A 20,122-nucleotide genomic window follows, 5' to 3' on the forward strand; every position below is an offset into this window, starting at 1 on the left:
GCAAACTGTGCTCTCTGCCCGGAATGCGCACAATTACCCCCTGCAGTTCCTAGGTGATAATGTTCTAGACTGGGGCTCCAGCCCCACTCTCCACTAGAAATCCAGAGAAATTCTATGTTTCTGGAATAATATGCTTGGACCTTAGTAAGAGTACCCATTACCTTCTACCACGGGCAGCTGTGTATAGACACTGAAGCCTGGTGCCCGAGTGTGGGCTCCAAAGCACAGGAAACCAGGGTTCAAATCCCGGCGTGGCCACTTACTAGTGGTGAAAACGTGAGCAAGCATTTGGCTCTCTAGGCCTGAGTTTTCTCATCTCTGAAATGGGGGATGAGCAAACTTTTCTTCCAGTCTTGTACAGACTACATGTGAAAATAAACAAGCATTTTACAGCATCTGGCAAACAGTAAGGGCTAAACACACGTCTGCCACGCACTAAGTCCCTTTATGACAGAACTCCATCTGAAGGGAAACGAAATAACCGTTGATTGCACGCCTACTGCACACCAGTATTACTCTATACATGCAGAGCTCCGTAATCCTCACAACATTGGGGGCGCCTGGGAGGCTCAGTCAGTTGAGTATCCGACTCTTGGTTTCAGCTCAGGTCATGATCTCAGGATCCTGGGATCGAGCCCCACGCTGGGCTCCAGGCTCAGTGCAGTCTGCTTGGGATTCTCTCTCTCTCTCTGATCCTCCCCCCACTCTTACACTCTCTCTCCCTAAAATAAAAATAAATAAATCTTTTTTTATTTTTATTTTTTTTTTAAGATTTTATTTCTGTGTCGGGGCGGGGAGAGAGGCAGGCAGAGGGAGGAGCAAGCTCCCTGCTAAGCAAGGAGCTGGACGTGGGACTCGATCCCAGGACCCTGGGATCATGACCCTAGCTGAAGGCAGACGCTTAACCAACTGAGCCACCCAGGCACCCCTAAATCTTTTTTAAAAATCCTCACAACAACTGGATGAAGTTAGGTATTACAATTATCCCCACTTTACAGATGAGGGGATTGAGGCCCAGAAAAGTGAAGTGACTTAGCCAAGGTCATGCAGCAATAATGGGCAGAGCTGGATCTGAGCCAGACTGTGTGCCTTCAAGAGGCCACATCGACTCTGAGTAATTCAACCGCAGCTGTTCAGCACAGCTGAGTGGGTCCCCGGGAAACTACTGTCAAGGTGTATGGCTGTTGTCAGTTTACTTCTGTTTCCCTTATGAGACTCCAAGTTCGTGACAGCAGCGTCTGAGTCTTACTCCCCTGTGGATCTCTGATACGCCTCAAGTGTGCCCTGGAAATGGACATTTGCTGGATGGACGAGCAGATAGGTGGACTGGCGGGTAGACAGATGGACAGGTGGATGAACCAATGAATGCATAAACAGAAGAGTCCCCAGATGAAGGGCTTGCACCCCAAACATGCCTCTTTACTAGCGCTCTGCCCCCTTCCCCAGGGACAGCCAGGCTCAGAGTAGAAGACAGCGGGAGACCAGCAGAGAAGAAAAGACAGCCCACGTGACCACCAAGTCTCTGTCACAGTGTCATCACAGTGGATACAACAGATTCCAGCCTCCATAGTCATGCCGGCCTCTTGGATGCCAGCACGGTGAGGCCGACTTCCCAGGCTCCCATTAAGCACGTGGCTAGAGCCTGATTCATGCTTCAGGCTTTCCTCCCTCTTTCCCTCCACGGGCACCCACTGCCCCACCCCAATTCTCGACCATAAGGAGAGAGGCCGCGGCTCGGATTCTGTTACCGGAGAACCGCCAAAACCCCAGAGAGGGAGAGGCCCCGAGGCTGGCTTTGGCCCAGGGCGTGGGTCAAAAGCCACTGCCTCATTATCAAAATAGCAGCAAAGGCCCGAGATGCATAATCACCCCACTGAGCTGATAGCATCTGGGCCTCCCCACCATGGGTATCCCGGGAGGAAGGGAGGGAACGAGGGCGAGGGTGGTGTGAATATCTGCAGCCCACGCTCACCGGGGAGGGAAAAAAGGAGATGATGCTCTCGGAGCACTTCACAAGGACCTGGCCCATAGTAGGCGCTCAATAATTCGTGTGACCGATTATCACTGAAGATAACGAACTGCTGATGAGTTAGGGCAGCACTCTGGCCACATCTGCAAAGGATTTGAAAGCCCCTGGTTTTGAACCCACGTCCACGGCACACTCCGAAGCGGTGAAAATAAAGATAAAAAGGAAAGACTGGGTTTGGTGCCAGGCAATGCCTCGAGTAGAGCTCCCGGCAGCTGTTAAAAGCACCTGGGAGGGGCGCCTGGGCGGCTCAGTCCATTTAAGCGTCTGCCTTTGGCTCAGGTCATGATCCCGGGGTCCTGGGATGGAGCCCCCGAGCCCTGCATCTGGCTCCCTGATCAGAGGGCAGTCTGCTTCCTCCTCTCCCTCTCCCCCTGCCCCACCTCCTGCCCATGATCTCTCATGTGCACTCTCTCTCTCTCAAAAAAAAAAAAAAACTTAAAAAAAATAATGCATGAAAACAAAAGCAAACAACCCCCCCCCCAAAAAAACCCACATGGCTCCGTATTTCTTGCTGGCATCGTGACGCAGCTCTCATGTGTCCCAGTGTGAAGCCAGGAGAACCCGTGAGCTTCTTCAAGCCACTTACACTTTCATGGCCTCAGTTTCCCAAATGTCAAACATCCTGCCTGTGGACTTGCTGGATGACTAAATGAGTGCTGGTGTCCCCAAGTCTGCCATTGAATGAGAATCCCAGGAATAAGGACACAAATCCCTGTATTTCCAGGAAGCCACTCAGGCAGGCTGATGCAGGGGACCGCAGACCTGCTTCGGGGAACCATGGAGGCAAGGTCTGTAAACAAGCTTAGCACAGTTCTTGGCAAGACTGAGTGCTCAGTAAAGAGCTTGCTGTTACCAGCAGCCTCTGGGCTGTCCCTGAGCTGTCCCTGAGCTCCCCGATCCCCACCGTCTCATCTGTTGACTTACTTCACAATTAAGTCTGAATCCCTGCAGTGCTTGGCCACGATTACTGCTCTAATGCCGGTGCACGCCACCTGGGTTCCTGCAATTGGTTTCCTCTCTCCTGCACTTGGACACCCATCGTCTATTCCCCACCAAGCAGCCACACTGATCTTGTTTCTCAAACAGCTAAATCAGATTGTGACACTTAAGCAAAACGAAAACTGCTCCTTGATCTGGCTCCCACCTGTCTCTCCAAATATATCTTGATCTTTCACTCTGCACCAGCCACACTAGCCTCCTTGCTGTTCCTAAAACAGACCAAACTTGTTCTCACCCCAGGACCTTTGCACTTGCTCTTCCCTCTACCTGGATCCAGTCCAAGCCTGGCCCATTCTCATCACTCAGGCCTCAGTTCAAGTGTTACCTCCTTAAAGAAGGCTTTTATGATCCCCCTTTCAAATGTTGCCCCCAAAATATTGTGTTTTTTTTCATAGCACTGTCAGAAATGACTATTTTATTTTTATTTTTAGTGATTTATGGCCTGATAACTCCAATGAGGGGGAGACCTTGTCTCTTTTGCTCATTTCTATATTTTCAGTGCCTAGAGAAAGTGCCTAGAAAATATTTGTGGATTTCATAAATATTTTGCTGAAAGAATGAAGTTACTGTTATGGTTCTGTTCGCATATTAAAATGTCTGCAGTAGGGGTGCCTGGGTGACTCAGTCGTTAAGCGTTTGCCTTCGGCTCAGGGTGTGATCCCGGCGTTCTGGGATCGAGCCCCACATCAGGCTCCTCCGCTATGAACCTGCCTCTTCCTCTCCCACTCCCCCTGCTTGTGTTCCCTCTCTCGCTGGCTGTCTCTATCTCTGTCGAATAAATAAATAAAATCTTTAAATAAAATAAAATAAAATAAAAAAATAAATAAATAAAATGTCTGCAGTAGGCTAAGGCAAAAGGGTGGGTTTCAAACGAGTAGGTCATGATTCTCCCTTTCTAAACTTTTGTTTCCAAACACGCACGCACACACACACACACACACACGTACACATACACACATTATACACACTCAAACGTATACATACATATCTATAAGGGATACCTCGAAATGTTTTTTTTTTCTTTTTAAAGATTTTATTTATTTATTTGACAGACAGAGAGACAGCCAGCCAGAGAAGGAACACAAGCAAGGGGAGTGGGAGAGGAAGAAGCAGGCTCCCAGCAGAGGAGCCTGATGCAGGGCTCGATCCCAGAATGCCGGGCTCACGCCCTGAACCAAAGGCAGATGCCCAACGACTGAGCCACCCAGGTGCCCCCAAAATGTTTTTTTCAAATTTATTTACTTTTAAGTGTTCTCTACACCCAACGCGGGGCTCGAACTCACGACCCTGAGATCAAGAGTTGCACACTCTTCTGACTGATCCAACCAGGCATCCCATGGGACACATCAAAGTGTTGAGTTTTTTGTTTACAGTCAAAATGCACTTCTTTTAAAATTGGAAATAATCTATAAAACAATTCCTCTTCTGAAAAAACTAATGTTAAAAACTTTTAACAAGAAAGCAATGTTGGTGGGATGCAGGAGTGTGGGCTTGGGGGACAGACTGCCTAGGATTTAAACCCTGACTCGAGCACTTTTAGCTGTGTAATGGGTTACTTAAATGCTCTGAGCCTCAGTTTCCCCATCTAGAAAATGGGAGAATTCATGCCAGCCCTTAGTGGGGCTATGGAGAGGAATGAGATCGTCAGCATGAACGGGCCGGTCCCAACGCCCAGCTCTATTGAGAAGGCATGTGATAAAGTCCCGTTCTCCTCCGAGGCCCAGTCCAGCCGTCATTTCTTTATTTGGCTTCCTCTTCCATAAAACAGGGACTAGTCGTAACACCTACTCCATTGGGTCATTCCAGCGACTGAAGACAATAACGCGTGCGCAGTGCTCAGTGTGGAACCCGGTACGGCCTCCGTCCGTGTAAATGTTAGGGATCCTCGTCATCATCACTGCGGTGCTAGCGTAAGTGTAGGTAAGAGTAGGGGCTCTCCAGGGTCACCCCGTCTGGATTCCAGAGCAAGTTACTTCACCTTTCTAAACCTTAATCTCCTCATCTGAGAAATGGGATAATAATAGTACCAGATGCGAGGGGTACGTCATGCCTTGGCGCTCTGCCTTGCGATGAAGCCCTTAGCGCTGTGCTCTCCAACGCAAGTTGACCCAGGGCCTGCTTAGTCCTCAGCACCCATCCCTCTGGGGCAGGAGCTGGGCTGACTCTCTGTCTGAGGGTCTCTGGCTGCCGACACCGCACAGTAGAACTACTGACGGTCCCCAGGAAGGCCGACCCGGCCCTGGCTGCATGCTGAGTGGGCAGGAGGAAGAGCACCTGGCTTGAAGCTCAGGACTGAGCGCATCTTGGTGATCCCGGGCTTGGCAGACAGTCCAGAAGGCTGGGGCCCCCCTGCAGGGCAGGGCCTGGCCCGCGGCCCAGAGGAAGCCCTTGGTTCTGCCGGCGCCCTGAGCGCACCGCTCTGTGCGCGAACAGAGCTTCCTTTGTGCGGTGACAGGGCAGATAACTGCTTCTGGGCGGCACGTGACTCACCAAAGGGCAGCGACCAACTTAACAGCTGCAGCGATTGTCGTGCTGAGCCAGCTGCTGCCCAGGGGGACCCAGGGCCTCACGGCTCTGGACATCTCTGCCCTGCGACGTCCCGTCCTCACGATGCCAGCACGCTGGCCCGAAAGCCTGAGGAGAGATGAGCCAGGGCCACAGCGGGGCCGGGAAACCCCGAATCTCCCAAGGTCTTCAAGCTAACGAGTTCCCCGTCTGTCTGTTCCTCGCGGCCACTCTACCAGGCAGGGATTATTAGCTCTGCTGTGCAGATCAGGAAACTGGCTCAGAGAAGTCGAAGTTGAGGGGCCCAAAGGTACCCAGCTAGGCCGCAGGCCTTTCCTGCTGCCCAGCGTGGGCCCCCGGCGGTGTAGACAGAGGAGGAAGGGTAACAGTGCCTGAGCTACCATCCTGTTTCAGTGAGCATTTAGTGAGTATTTACTCTGTGATGGACGCTGGGCCGGGCAAGGCGGATGCGTCGTCTCCCTCGATCCCAACCTCACTCCCTCTGAGGTGGGTATATTATTATGCCTCTTAACAGATGAGAAAACTGAGACCTATGAAGGTTATTTGTCCCAGAGCACACAGCTAGTAAGCGGCAGAATCAGAATTTGGACACAAATTTCTCTGTCCCACAAACCAGGACTTTTCCTTTCCATTTTACGTGCTCTTCTATGTGGCATAGACCCTGGAGAATGAGTTTCAGAGTCAGGGGTGGGGGCTGCACTGATTGAGGACGGGGAGGGAGGGGTCCTGGAGAAGAGGGGAAGAATTAAGGTCAGAGGAAGCAGGTAAATGGGGGCATTATTACCATATGTTGATTAAAGCAGGTTGGTAACATTGCAAGTCTCTTTTTTTTTTTTTTTAAGATTTTATTTATTTATTTGAGAGTGAGAGCACAAGCTGGGGGAGGAGTAGGAGAGGGAGAAGCAGACCCCTCGCTGAGCAGGGAGCTCCCGTGGGGCTCGATCCCAGGACCCTGAGATCATGACCTGAGTCAAAACCAAGAGTCTGACGCTTACCCAACTGAGCCCCCCAGGCGCCCCACATTGCAGGTGTTTTTCAAATTCATTTTGTTCCGGTATAATATACATATATTCAGAAAAGAGTAATAGACGTTACCGAAAAGTGAACCCACCATGAATTTTCACAAACTGAACACTCCGATCACACCTAAATGAGGAAGCAGAACCTTTCCAATGACCCCCTCGTGGCCTCTGTCCTGGCCGCTAACCTGACTCCCCGTCTCATCAATGGATCGCGTGTGTTTCCTTTAGAATGAAGTCACACATCATGTCTTCTCCCGTATCTGGCTTCTTTCACGCAATAGTGTGCTTGTATGTAGCAAGTGTGTTTTTCAACATTTTATCTGGAACATTTTCAAACATACAGTAACACTGAAAGAATTTTACAGTGAACTCCCACAAATCCACCGCCCAGATCCTATTGCGCACATTTACTACACTTGCTTTTCTTCCCTCTAAAGCCGGCTCTCTATCCGTTCACGCCTACGTCTATTTCATTGTGCATCTCAAAGTACATTGCAGACATCAGTGCACTTCCCCTAAATACTTCAGCACGCGTGTTATTAGAGCTGAATATTTGTTCGTGATTTTTGTCCTTTTGCTGTAAAATTTAGATATGATGAAATGTACAAATCTTAAGTGTGCGGTTATTAAGTTTTGATAAATGCATACACATGTGTCACCCCAAACCCTGTCAAGATAATAGAACATTCTCGTCACCCCAAAAACTTCCCTCAGGCCACTTCCCAGTGAGTACTCCCTCTCCCCCCCCCCGCAACCACTGTTCTGATATTTTTATTTATTTATTTTTTAAGATTTTATTTATTTATTTGAGAGAGAGAGAGCACAAACAGGGGGAGCGGCAGGCAGAGGGAGAAGGAGAAGCAGGTTCCTTTTGGAGCAGGGAGCCCGATGCAGAGTTCAATCCCAGGACCCTGGGATCATGACCTGAGCTAAACGCTTAACTGACTCAGCCACCCAGGCGTCCCTGTTCTGATATTTTTCTATGATACATTACTTTAGCCTGTTCTAGACCTTGGTCTAAATGGAATCATACATATATACCCTTAGTGTAAGACTTCTTTCACTCAGTGTAATGTTTTTGAGATTTCTCTGTGTTGCTATTCCTATCAGTAATTTGCTCTTTTTATTGTGGGGTCTTCCATCGTAGGAATATACGGCAGTTTATTTACCCATTCTCCTAATGATGGACACCGGAGCTGTTTCTCCTGGAAAAGGTGCTATGAACACTCTTACACAAGCTTCTTTGTGAAAATATGCTTTTATTACACCTGAGTAAATACTAGGCATGTAAGTCTTAAGTATTGGGTCACAGGGTAGGTATGTGTTTTGTTTTATTGAAAACTGACAGATTCTTTGCCAGAGTGAGTTTTATCAACTTATATTACCACCAACAATGAATGAGAGATCCAGCTGCTTCACGGTCTTATCAATATTTGGTGTTGCCAGTCTCTTTACCTTTCCTAGCAGGCATGTAGTGGTATCCCACTGTAGTTTTAGTTTGCATTTCCATGAAAAGGTACCATATCCTTCAGGTGGATACGTCTCCTTGCCCAGTCTCACAGCCTAGCAAGCAGAGTACATACTCTCTTGTGCAGACCACAACCTGCCCAACTGTACATGGTAGCCCTGCTTCAGGTCTTCCTATCTAATGAGCACAATAAGAGCCAACCCTTGGAGCACCATCTTTATTTCAAAGAAAAATAGCATTTACAGTGGTTGGTACTGGCCTCTGCTGTCAGACCACCTGGACTCAGACTCGACCTCACCACACACCGGCTGGGTGTCGATGGGCAAATTACTTGACATCTGTAACTCATTCTCTCTAACCTACTCATAGGTTTGTTGGGAAGTTGAATGAGATAATACCCATGATATGCTCAGCACAGCTCCCGGCACACAGTAAACACGAGTAAACGTTAGTTGTTTTATTATTGCTATGTCTGATTAGAAAAGTTCTGTATGTGCTGATTTCAGAAAGAAGGTAAATAAGGGCACCTGGGTGGCTCAGTCGGTTAAGCGTCTGCCTTCAGCTCAGGTCATGATTCCAGGGTCCTAGAATTGAGTCCCTCATTGGGCTCCTTGCTCAGCGGGGAGTCTGCTTCTCCCCCTCTCTTTCTACCCCTCCCTGCTGCTTGTGCTCTTTCTCTCTCTCTCTCAAAGAAAAAATCTTAAAAAAATGTAAATAAAAATAGACAGAAGTTTGAAGTCACCATACCCCACCACTCAGAGATAACTGGTATTAGTACTTGGTGCATTTTTTTCTAGTACTTCCTGTATAGAATTTAAAAAAAAAACACCACAGTTGGCATCATATTCTATCTGCAATTTCATATCCTTTTCCTATAATTAACCCTACGTCATTAATGTCTTCCCATGTCCTTGTGTATTCTTTGAATGTTCCACTCGAGAGGCTGTATAATGTCCCAGCAACAGTTGTACCACATTTGGGATGTGTCATCCGTGCGTAAGGTGATAAAACAGTGGGTTTGAGAGCAGCAACCCCAGACTCAGCCTTGAACCTCCTTGACTTCCATGCGGTATTTCCTCAGGATGGCTTAGAGCCACAGGTAAACGCTGCCAGATGGGAGCGCGACGTTAAAAACTTGTCACTTATCCCCAAACGTGAAAGTATGAGACAATAAAAAAGTTGTGAAGAAAAGAAATGAGTCAATACATGAATGTGAAAACATGGCAAGTAAACCCCCACCCCGCGTTCCCCTTTTTTTTTTTTTAAGATTTTATTTTTTTATTATTTATTTGACAGAGATAGAGACAGCCAGCGAGAGGTAACACAAGCAGGGGGAGTGGGAGAGGAAGAAGCAGGCTCACAGTGGAAGAGCCTGATGTGGGGCTCGATCCCGTAACGCCGGGATCACGCCCTGAGCCGAAGGCAGACGCTTAACCGCTGTGCCACCCAGGCGCCCCCCGCGTTCCCCTTTTAACACTATTAGTAAAGAACAGTCACTTCGATGTGCATGCTTCCAGACCATTTTCCATACGTATACAACCCACAGATAAAGGTACACTGATCCAAGGGTAGGAGGGGGCTCTGGAGCCTGCCCAAACCCTGGGTCCAGGCCTGCCCCTGCCCCGTGTGACTCCGTGTGACCTTGGGCAAGTTACGTGGCCTTGCCATGGGCCCCGTTTTAGAAGGGCTCAGGCAGCTGTTTCTGGAGCGATTTTTTCAAATGTCTCCAGAACCTCCCCCCGCCCCCCTGCCGCCACCCTCCTTAATCCCTGAATGGATACAGGAGAATGAGTGAGACCCCACTCCTGAAGCTGGGTGGGGGTCACCTTTGCCCCTTGGATCAGACATTCCTGCTGAGCTGCTTCCCAAAGGCCCTCAGACCCCAGGCAAGTTTGCAGCACCCCCCCCGGGCAAGTTTGCAGCCCCCCCCCCCCCCAGTTTGCAGCAGGTAGCAGGTTCCCCTGGGCAAACGCGGGATTGCCAAGTTCCCTACATAGATTGCCAAGTTCCCTACATAGACGGATGCCTCACGCCTGCTTAGTTGATGCTCACCCAGGTGGGTGTGGTGACGTGGGGACAGGTGGGGCCTCGGCCTCACTTACCACTCGGAGGCCCCAGTCATGGTCATCCTGTGCCTGTCAGGGAGCAAGGAGAATGCCATTTAGAGCTTTCTCAGAAACGACACCACCTTCTCCAGCCCAGGACGTCAAGCTCTGGCCGTTCGCCATGGGACAAGAGAGCATCTCACAGAACTTTTAAACACATGTGGAGCAAGTCTCAGCGAGTGACCCCTGCCTCACCGAGGCCTTGGCCAGGAGCTGCAGAGAACGCCTTCTGTTTACTCCCCCTGCTGCGTATCACCTCTTCGAGCTGACCTCATCCAGGAGCACAGGGAAAATCAACTGTGTGATTCACTCCAATCACAAGACCCACTCGGCTTTGCCTGGAAACTCAGTAGAGCTGCTTCCTGCAGGGGCAGGGAATTGGGCCACATGTTTGGTTTATTGACTTACCTACACACATCTGGCCTACTTTGCACTGTGATTCATCTCGAGAGAGGTGGATTAGACGGGACAGCACCCAAGGAGGAATGAGGCTGGGAATGGATGCTCGGATCCTGGAACTGTCGTCCCAATAACCTCGGAAGCGGGCTTGCCTCTTTCCCACTCACACTCTCCTCCCTGATGAGGTTCCTCCCCAGACATCCTGAGCCTTTTGGAACATTTTCCACAGGTCAATGGGACCGGTCTTTTGGAGGGATGGGTGACTCCGGTCGAGTCCCCAGGAAACCACCACGGGCTCAGGGCACAGCTGGGGAAAGACTCAGTTTCCTCATCTGCAGGACAAGATGTTTCTTCTTGGGAGGTGGCCAGTGTGTGCGAAAGAACGCTGTGGGCAGCCTTGCTTCTGGGCCTTTGCACATGCTGTTCCCTCTTCTGGAGACACAGTCCACCTCAACCCACCCAGCCTCGGCACCTCCACATGACTGACATCAACGATCCTTCAGTGTTATCCCTTCGCCCCCAGCGTAGCCCACGCCCGGCGGGAGCACCCACGACCTTTTGTCATTCCCGCCTCAGCTGCATCCCAGCTGTGACTGAAGGAGCCTGCTGGTTAATGCCCACCTGCTCAGCCCAGACCAGGAGCCCCGCAGAGGAAGGCTGGGTCTGCGTGGCTCGACCCTCGACCCTCCGTCTGCAGCTCCTCACACAGGCCCAACCCATAGTCGGCCCTCAGGGAACATCAACGTCCCTTTCATAATTGGGAGATGGCCGGCTGGCCTGCGTGGAAGGCCCTGCGACTTGGCATCTTGCAAGACAAAAGCTGGGCCGACGCCAAGGAGACTGTGGCAGAAGCCTGGAAGTTCAGGCTGGGGTGCCTTGCAGCTTGGGGCCCGTGGCAGAGCTCCCCTAGAACTCAGGGTTCAGTCGGTTCCCCGATTCTGTGGTCAGATTAGGGGTGGGCAGGCCCGGGCAGGCCTGCTCTGAAGCACAGGCCGCCGGGATGGGCAAAGCCAGGGCCTCACCCATGCCGCCCCGCACCCCCAGCGCACGCAGGCTGCTACACGCCCAGGGAAGACGCGGCCAGCTGCTTCCCTCACGGCAGTGACAAACTGTGTCCATTTTGAGAGGAAGGGAAGCCTCCAGTGTACCGTGTGGCCCCGTCGGCCTCCCGCGCTGAAGGGAAACCAGCCGGACACACGTGCCAACGCAAGCACACCTGTGTGCACACACTCCACTCCAAGAACCCTGGGGGGCAAGGCCCAGCCCTCTGCTCTGGCTTCTCGAATAGCTCTCTCTCTGTTTACGAGCTGAGGAGGGTGGTAATGCTGATAAGCATGGCCCAGTGCCACAGGAAGCTGCTTGTCTGTGTGCCCTGGGGAGTCACGCTGAGTCTAAGAGCAATGCCACCAGTGGCCGCCGCCACCGAAGCCGCCTTTTGTCAGACTCGCTGGGTGCCAGGCACAGCGTCAGGCCCCTGGGATGCAGCCATGAACAAGAGGTAAGAAGTTCTGCCCTGGTGCAGCTTATGGCTGCAGGAGACAGAGGATCAATAATAAGGAACTTAGAGGAGGCGAGAACGTGACAGGTGCTATGGAGGAAAATAAAACAGGAAGGAAATGCAGGGCTGGGCCGGCGGACGCTGAGAGTCCACGCAGTGTGATCAGGGAAGGCCTCCCTGAGAAGGTGGCCTGGCATCCCCTCCTGTAACCTTCTTAACAGACTCTTGAAGTTCTTATTATCGTCATCCCCATTTTATGGATGAGGGAACTGAGGCTCACAAGGCCTCTCTGATACCCAAGGGCTAACCTGCTGTGAGACGCTGTCCCCTTGCACGGTGGCCCCAGCCTGCAATGCCCCTGCAAGCGCAGGACGGCAGGACGCAGGGGCAGTGCTCAAAATCCCACCCGCAGGGTTACCTGAAGAGGGCAGCTGCTGGGTCTCCCTAGGGCCTGACATTCCTGCTGGGCATGTGTCTCCAAGTCAGACCTGTTTGGGCTGGACAGCCCAGCCCCTGAAGAAGTTCTTTTGTGCTTTCTCAAAGGGCCTAACAGAGGGTTAAACGCCCTCACATTAGTGTTAATTTGGGGCTGACTTTCCCATTCAGCCAGTGACAAAGCCAGGTGTTTGCACAAGGGCCTGAGGAATGGGACCACACGCACTGCCATGGAGCGGAGCGAGGCTCCAAGCGCCCTGCCCTCCCAGGCACCTGTTCCTCTCGCAGCAAGTAACCAGAACACTGCTTCTGGCCCTGCCACATCACTGCATCAGCCTTCGCCCTCTCTCCCCCCTCCCCTGCCCCCGGTGGAGGACCTCTGGGAAGGAGTGGGAAGCCCCATCTGCAAAAGGGCCCAGTGGACCCATTGTCATGAACAAAAATGTTTGTAATAACAAGAAATGGAAACAACCTAAATGACCCTCTATGGGGGAAATGAGAGAAGACACCACACAGATATTTAGAAAGATTGGGGCTGGCCTGCAGGTACCAAACAGGAAGTGCTGCCCCGGGCGCCTGGGGGCTCAGTCGGTGAAGGGTCGACTCTTGATTTCAGCTCAGGTCATGATCTCAGGGTCGTGGTAGCAAGTTCCTTGCTGAGCAGGGAGTCTGCTGGAGATTCTCTCTCTCCCTCTCTCTCTGCCCCTCCCCCCACCTATGTCTCTCTCTCTCTCTCTCTCTCTCTCTCAAATAAACAAATCAATCTTAAAAAAAAGAGAGAGAAGGAAAGAAAAAAAGAAAGAAAAAATGCCACACTGTCACGCGAGACAAGGAAACTGCAAAATTATATAGACAGTAACATCCCATTTGGGCTCATTGAGAAACGACCCCAAATAAGTGTGTATGTCCTTGGATATGATTGTAAACACATCTAAGAGTCTGCTGTAAGAGATTTAGCAATCATTGCACTTTGGTCAGAAAAATCACAGATATAGCTTGTAAATTTTTTCTTTTAAAGAGTCTGAAAAAAACCATCAAAAAAACTATCAATGGGGAAAGAGAGATTGGCCAGGGGTCTGGATGGGAAAATAAAGGTGGACTTGCAGTGTTTCGCCGAATTTTCTTCTGAATTGTTAAAACATTTTTAAAGAAGGAGACTATACGTACACATATGTATTTATGGATGTACATATCTCCGTGGGGGGGAGAAGCACCCCTATTTTGTTATATAGAGTGCAACTGCATTATTCTTTTCTGTAAAATCACCACAGACACAGCGTCCGCGAACACGGAGCCCCCGGTCTTACGGGACATACAGGCGCACGTTCCTGCCAGACTCTGATCAAACTGTAATCTTGCTTTATGTGTTTCTGTGTCAATGCACCTTAGTTAATTTAAATTGTTGATTTATTCCCGCTGACCTCACAGCCAACAGCGCTGTAACTTAAGACGAAATGAAGCTTCTCTGACACGCGTATTTTCCTGTAAAGCGCATCAGAGCCTTGGTGCTTCTAGGAACCCTGGACAGCTCTTCGGCACCACACTTCGGATCCATCTGAAGCAGCGAAATGACCAAGAAAAGGCACAGAAATGTGAAAAGTGTGGCACTCAACTGACCTCAAGAAAGACTCTTATGTATAGCATAAAAACTGAAACAAGAAGGCAGGGTATCACCTTGTTCGTCCTCAGCTGGGAAAGTGCGTGTTGAGCAACTCCTATTTCCCCCTGCACTATGCATGTCCAAAAATGACCACAGAGGTGCCTCAAAGTATTGATTTGGGGATTGCAAATAAATTTTAGCAAGTCGGCAAGTTCACAAATACAGAATCTGTGAATAATGAGGATTGAATGCAAGTACGTCCACCTTCTCCCTATTCCCAGGATAATTCTCGTCTTTTGCTTTTAAGGCTCTGTGTGGCATTGGGCAAGTTCCCTGGTGCCCGTGCCGGGCCACCGGGGGACTGTGCGATCTTGGCTGTGTCCATGTCTGAGTTCAGTTTTCTCTTCCTACCTGGCACAGAGCCTGATAGTAGAGTAGGTATTCCAAAACCGGCCGCTGTTGCTATAATCACCATCATCCTATGTCCCTGCATCTGTGCACTGGGGGGCTCACCAGAGGTTTGGAGAAGTGCCTCTGCACCAGACCACCAGGCTGGCATCCTTTCCACATACTCTTTGACCCATCCTCCACCCCTCCCAACCCCCAGCTGTACCTACAAAACCAGACAACAATCTGAATGTTGAAAATTATAGTCAATAAAATGATTTCATGACACCAGGACAAATCAGGAAGTTTCCCCTCCGAAGCGATGCCATCTCCTTTCTTCTCCCATCACCTCTGGGGTGGCCCTGGGGCTCGGCTCGCTCCTTAGGGTTCCCATGAGACTGCTCAGCATCGATCCCACTGGGTGATGATGGGTAACGGTCAGGATACTCAGGCTCAGGGCCAGAATAGCAACTCACTCTGGGCAGGGCTGCATACTCATTAATGCTCCCGGGCTCAGCACAAGGCCCCGCACAGACCGGTACCCTGTAAAAGATGAGTTGAAAAAAACAGGGACCAAGAGTGAACGGGGCTTCCTACCACAAACCTCCCGCAACGCAAGTAGAAAGCCATGAACTTGTGGCGAGTAGATACAATGTAGCAATTGGCTTCATAAGTGGTATCCGATGCTACTGACATTTTCAGCCTAATGGAGTGTATTTAAAATCCGAAGTTGCCCCAAATACCCTTTTCACTTTAATAAAACTATGAATATACAGCCTGGGAGAGTAATGGGAACTTAAATTTTAAATTTTAAGAAATTGTTAATATGGAAGAGAATAAACACAGTAATAGGGGGAAAATGAAGGAAGCAATGAACAGTGGTAGCACTCGTTATATATTTGGGAAAAGGGACAGGGGAGGAGGAAGCAGAATGCCTGACAAACAACCAACAATCAGGTGAACCAACACGTGAATGAGATGGGGATGTGTAGCTCTCCTCTGACCGTGGCTGGAAAGGGCAAGCGATGAAATGAGCCAGGAGATGTGAACAGGCATTAGCATAACAGTGCAAGTGCCATGCGATTGGGTCTGTGCTGTGGCTTTTGAGTGTATTAACTAATTTAAGCCCCGCGCCAATCCTAGGAGATTAAATATTACTGGCCCCATTCTACAGATGAGCAAACTGAGGCTCCAAAGAAGCCAAGTAAATTGCCCAAGGTCACAGGGCCAGTTAGCAGGCAGCTGAACTTGAACCCACACAGCTGGTCCTAGAAGCTGCCCTCCTAGTCACTACGAGACACTGTCCCACTGGGCTGTGATGGCTCTTGTCCCTCAGAGGCACTTCCAGGTGGTAGACATCCCACATCCCATAGCGCGATGATAACAGTAGGGTGGGGTTGTGCCTTGTTCAGTACCATGCCCAGATTCTACTGCCCAAATCACTAGGTCCAGACTCCCTTTCTTGCCTCTTTCCCATTTCTCTGCAGCCTGTTCCAACACACCTTTCTGGTCTTATCTCCTTCCCCTTCCTTGCTTGCACCGACTCTGGGCCCCAGCCCAGCCCAGATGCTCCCTGTTCCCTAGTCACACCCTGTGCATTCCTGTCTCCAGGCTTTTCCTGCTGCTGTGCTCTCCTTGGCCCAGAACGTGTTCTCCCACCTCTGTCCACCGCAATCCTCCCCACGTCCCAAGTCGAACTTTGATGCCACTTTGCTCGTGAGCCCCTCCCTGGCTGTCCCTGTTGGAATACATCACACCTTGCCAGACTCTGGGCTCTAATAGCTAACCCTTGATCACCCGCAACCCCTGCTCCCCACCCCTACCACCTACCCTAGGAAATTCTCCCTGACCAGCAGCCTGGGCTGCACGTTCACACCCCTTCCCACCGCAGATGTTGGGATGCTGGAGAGCAGGACGCAGCAAAAAGCTTCACGAAGTTCCTGTCTTTGAACCCACAACCTAACCCGGTATTTGGCATAGTAAACAAAAATACTTCTGACCCTGCAGATACGATAATATCTTGACAGTAAAAGTCAGTGACAGTTTAAAAGTTATCTGTTCCATGAATTATCTGCTCCATTAGGTGGATAATAGCATGATGATGTCCCCAGATCTTCAATTCTAGAGCTCCTTAGGGGTCCTTAGGGCTCCCTCAATATACACCATTCCTCATCTCATACACCTCTGTGCCTTTGCCATCCTGTTCCCTCTATCTGGCATGCTTTTCCCCACCACAGTTGCTCAGAGAATCCAAGCCTTGCAAACTTGGTTCAATGTCCCCTCCTCAGAGAAGCCTTCCCTGACCACTCAGCACCCTCTTTTGCCCCAGAGCTAACCACTTCTTTTGAGTTGCCTACGCACTTCACGCCTACCTGGGGGATTGCTAGGCCTGCTGCTTTACTACGGTGGATTTGTCTGTGTGTCTGTCCCCTGATGGCTTTTGGAAGCCAGGGACATGTCATACCATCTGTGCGTCCTCAGGATCAAACATGGTAATTTTCACGCATTCTTTGGGGTGGACCTCTTTCTCCAAAAGAGAAATCTGTAAGCGTCTTGAGATAAAACAGATACAAGGAAAACAAGTCTTGAAGGGGGGATGAGTAGGTACCCCTGCCCATGTGGTCACCTCGGAACCCGCCTGCCACCCTCCCTTGGAGCTCCTGTGTCTCTACAAACGTCTTGAAAGCCCCTGACCCAGCACAACTCGGGGCACAAGGTCACTGCCCAACAAATACCTTTTAAACGATTTGAAGACCAAACTTTCATGACCCAAAGAATGGATTCCTTAGAGTAGAATTTCAGACACCTTGACTGCAAGGAGGGGTGCACTGGGGTTTTGGGTCAGGAGCCAGGGGTTCAAGTCCGAGCTCCATTGCTGTCTGGCTCGGCAGGGACCTCACCTCTCTGGACCTCATTTTTCTCATCTATAAAATGAGAATGATAGCACCTCAATGGGGCTCCGGGTTTGCGATTATTCCTAGGGGCAGGGCTGTCTACGCCCAGTCCCCCCCCCCAACATCATTCCTGCCCACTAAAAGAAGACCGGCTGCAGTCAGGATGTAGGCCAGCCTCGACTAAACAGTTGAGCATGGGCTTTGGCCCCAGGTCCTGGTTCTGACATCGACTAACACGCTGAGCCTCAGTTTACTCATCTGCCAAATGGGGATGATAATGATAGCTCATAGGGTAGCAGTAACTATGTGTCCAGGTCCAGAAGGCTCTGCTTTAAAAAAAAAAGAATGCTCTACTTTGAGGCCTGTCTCCCTCACCTCCTAGCCCTGTGACCTTGAGCAGGTTAGGTTACTTAACCTGTGTGAGCCTCAGTTTCCCCATCTGTACAAAGGGGATTGGGGAAATTAACTAACACGAAATGCTTAGAACAGTGCCTGGCACATAGTAATTACTACATACGTGTGAGCAATGGGTACCTCCGCCATGCAGCGGTCGTGAGGATTAAATGAATTCATACTTAAACTGTGCCTAGCCCAGAGCCTGCGATATGATAAAAGTTCATTGGCAGGAGCTGTATTTAATATGTATTCAGCTCAAACTCAGCATACGGCATATAAGCTTTGGGGGAAAAATACAACAAAAAAACCCAAAAAACAAAAAACAGAAGATGGGCAGAAGCTCCAGGGGTATGGATCTCCCTCGCAACTGCCTGTGACAGGGGCAGTGGCAGCGTCTCCGTCTGGGTGAGTGCCCCACCGTGCGGTTCTGGGTGTGGCCCGCCGCCTGACTCAGAGAAAAGCGCCCCCTCCCACCTGTTCCCCACCCGTCTCCCGCGGCACCCTGTGTCTGCCTGTCCATGTAGTGACCAGACCTGACCCTGGAGAGCTGCAAAGATCCTATCACTGCCCCAGGGCCAGGGCTGGCAGGAGGGGTTATAATTACGGGTTTCATCGAAATTGGGGCTCTGATGATCTCCGCTTTCCACGGCTCCTCTAAGAGCTCTGCCCGGGCCTCCCCAGCCCCACCCACCTGGGCGCTGCCAGGAGCCGGCACTCCCAGCCCGGGGAGCTAAGCACTTTACTTGAAGTATCTCATTTAATCCTCACAAAGGCTGTTATTTCTCCCATTTTACAGATGAGGAAACTGAGGCTCAAGGAGGCAATGTGACTCACCCCAAAGTAAGTGGGCAAGACCCTCTCCCAGGTCATTCTGGCTCAAGTCCTGTGAGCTTAACCTCCGCCCCAGCTTGTATCCCAAACAGCACCCAAATCTGGTTGTCACCGGACAGCTGGGAGCCTGGGCTCTAGAACCCAAGAGCCCTGGGTTTGATTCTGGGCTCTGACCTTGTGTGATCCTGGGCAGTCACACCCCCTCCCTGAGCCTGGATGTCCCCCCGGGGTTTGTTGTGAGGACTGTGTGAGAAAATATACAGATACGGAAGTATCCGTAAATGCCTGGGCTAGAGAAGAGTCCAGTAAGGGTCAGATACCATACAAATGTCCCGAAATCACCGTCTACCTAGATACAGTCACCAGGGCGTGAGGAAAGCTCTTGGTCTTGGACGTGCCAAATGTGACATTTCCAATTTTCTCCAGATTCTGACTCATGAAAGTGTGGCCTGAGTCATGGGGTTTCCATTTTGCTTCTACTAAGCCATCAGGTTGTGGGATCTCTAGTAAGCCACAGAATCTCCAGTGGAAAGCAAATGAAGCAGATCCCCTGGGTTGCTGTGTGAGGGGATTCCGATCAATGAACCTCTCTGTTCCATGAGTTTCTCTCCAGCTGAATGTGCTGATCTTTTGCCAGGAGGCTCATCCGGACCACAGTGGAGAGCCTGGAGCTCTGGGAGGGAAAGGAGTTTCAGAAGCCCTGGGTAGTCCTGTCCTTGTTTCCTGTTTCCTGTCCCTGGTTTCCGGTGATAAATGACTGGGAGGGGAAGATGTGCAATAGGGAGGGGGAAAGGGAGGGGAATGTCATTTACTGACCTGGGAGCACCTCTCGAAGACAAAGCTTGCAGTTCTAATCGTCTCCGGTGACCCACTTCCCTCTGTGGCCCAGAGCGAGTATCACTCCGATTTGCCGTGACTCTGCTCTGATCCCTTCTCTCAGACTTACTCACCTCTCCCGGGGAGGCACGAAGGAAACACGGTGCCTAGCAGGAGGCACTCCCAAGGACCAGGCACGATTCCATTAACCAGAGACGAACCCCGGGTTCCCCTCTGCCAGGTCCCACCGGCGACGAGGCTGAGGCTTCGTCCTAATTTATGAGCTTCTCCATTTCGCCTGTTATTATGTCCCTGCTATTAATGAGCAGGCTTAGGACATTCAGGATTTCCTTCATTAGTGTTTTCTCCTTCCTGAGCGTTCTGTCTTAGGATTTTTATAGGTCATTTACGGCCTTGCAAAGTGTAACATTGTCCCAGGCAACTCAGTGTCTTCGCTGGGAAGGACAAGGGACAGGTCGAGGAACAGAAACGGCTGGCTCCTTCCGGTGGGCGGGTGGGAGCTACTGCAGCTGGGGTTGGGGTGGCTCTTAATCCCCAAGGGCCAGAGGCGCCCCATTTCCCCTCACCGGGGGGCAAACCCAACACGTACAGCTAGCATGGAACTGAGGAGATTTTGTGTATACGTTCTATTTAAAATTCAGAGGGCTAGGGCGTCTGGGTGGCTCGGTCGGTGAAGCGCCTGCCTTGGGCTCGGGT

General features: G+C 50.7%; 1 long non-coding RNA gene across 1 annotated transcript; it reads right to left on the reverse strand.

Annotated features, from left to right (window-relative positions):
* Positions 1-14,715: 14,715 nt before the first annotated feature.
* On the reverse strand, positions 14,716-19,512 carry LOC117796281. The gene is made up of 2 exons (XR_004620657.1): positions 19,406-19,512; positions 14,716-15,011 (listed from the first exon to the last, which is right to left on the reverse strand). It is a non-coding gene; the product is annotated as an uncharacterized LOC117796281 (long non-coding RNA).
* Positions 19,513-20,122: the final 610 nt, after the last annotated feature.

This window comes from Ailuropoda melanoleuca, chromosome 2 (assembly GCF_002007445.2).
Source record: "Ailuropoda melanoleuca isolate Jingjing chromosome 2, ASM200744v2, whole genome shotgun sequence".
NCBI classification, from domain to species: domain Eukaryota; kingdom Metazoa; phylum Chordata; class Mammalia; order Carnivora; family Ursidae; genus Ailuropoda; species Ailuropoda melanoleuca.